Below are 1858 nucleotides of genomic sequence, written 5' to 3'. Positions count from 1 at the left end.
AGGGGGGATGTGTAGATGTGAAGCCCCTGAAACATGACTGATGCCCAGGACTTGTGATGAGAGGAAGCAGAGAAATGTCTCCTAAAATCCCACTAGTAGGATAGCTCTACTGCTATAGCTACAGGGCTCTGCTCCCTCCAAATGATCATGAGAGTAGCTGCACCTGAGCCAGGGCATGCTGGGAACTACCCTGCTCCCCAAACCAGGCTGCCTCGTCTTCACATCTTCTACTAACAGGCCTCCTCTCTGTGAGATTTCTATTTTGTTAAAGGGATAAAACTCATCTGTGAGAAAATAAAATAAAATAGGCTAAAGAAAAGAAAAGAAAATAAAATAGGCTAAAGCTTTCCAAAGTGACTTGAGAGTCTCAGATTTTGGGTGCCCCATTTGAGATGCCATAGCAAAGCCTGTTGTTGTTTTTTTTGTTTTGTTTTTTCCCAGAGGATGGATGCTCAGCTCTTCCTGGAAATCAAGGCCCCTTAAGAAGATTCAAGTTGGACATACAAATCACTTCTCTTCTGAAAATCTCGGCTTAACTCCTTATCTGTGTGGCTAATACCTTAGATTATTGGAACCAAAAATATCAGGAGTGTCTAATCTATTTACTGTCAGTTATGCTGTTTGTTTATTTGTTTTTTATTTATTTTTTGCATTTCCCTCAGTTTAGACAGTGAAACTAATCTGGTCAATTTCATATTTTAAGTCAATTTCACTTCCTTCTTCCCTTGCCCTAGAAGGATGCTGTTATATTAGGATTCTCAACACTTCTGGGGAAAGCGTCAATGACAAAGACCTACATTGTAAAACGCTGTTTGCATTGAAAACTTTGCAAAATGGTTTCTACGTGTAATTAAGTTGCGGAAAACATTTGTTCTAAAACCAAAAGCTACATTCACAGCAGAAACAACAAGGAGCCTGGTGGTGCCTTAAAGACTAACAGATATATTTGAGCATAAGCTTTTGTGGGTAAAAACCCCACTTCTTCAGATGCATGGAGTGAAAATTAAAGATGCAGACATAAATATACTGACACATGAACAGAAGGGAGTTACCTCACAAGTGGAGAACCAGTGCTGACAGGGCCAATTCGATCAGTGTGGATGTAGTCCACTCCCAATAATAGATGAGGAGGTGTCAATTCCAGGAGAGGCAAAGCTGCTTTTGTAATGAGCCAGCCCCTATTCAAGCCCAAATTAATGGTGTTAAATTTGCAAATGAATTTTAGTTCTGCTGTTTCTCTTTGAAGTCTGTTGCTAAAGTTTTTTGTTCAAGTATAGCTACTTTCAAATCTGTTATAGAATGTCCAGGAAGATTGAAGTATTCTCCTACTGGCTTTTGTAAGTTACCATTCCTGATGTCCGATTTGTGTCCATTTATTCTTTTACGTAAAAACTGTCTGGTTTGGCTAGTGTACATGGCAGAGGGGCATTGCTGGCACATGATGGCATATATAACATTGGTAGATGTGCAGGTGAATGAGCCTCTGATGGTGTGGCTGATGTGGTTGGGTCCTCTGATGGTGTCACTAGAGTAGATATGGGGACAGAGTATGCAACGAAGTTTGCTTCAGGGATTGGTTCCTGGGTTAGTGTTTCTGTGGTGTGGTGTGTAGTTGCTGGTAAGTATTTGCTTCAGGTTGGGGGGCTGTCTGTAAGCGAGGACTGGCCTGCCTCCCAAGGTCTGGGAGAGTGAGGGATCATTTTCCAGGATAGGTTGTAGATCATTGATGATGTGCTGGAGAGGTTTTAGCTGGGGGCTGTACGTGATGGCCAGTGGTCTTCTGTTATTTTCCTTGTTGGGCCTGTCCTGTAGTAGGTGATTTCTGGGTACCTGTCTCGCTGTGTTAATCTGTTCCCTC

The sequence above is a fragment of the Lepidochelys olivacea genome, assembly GCF_965140295.1.
Source record: "Lepidochelys olivacea isolate rLepOli2 genome assembly, chromosome: 8".
Taxonomy (NCBI): Eukaryota; Metazoa; Chordata; order Testudines; family Cheloniidae; genus Lepidochelys; species Lepidochelys olivacea.
This window is presented reverse-complemented; position numbering follows the sequence as displayed.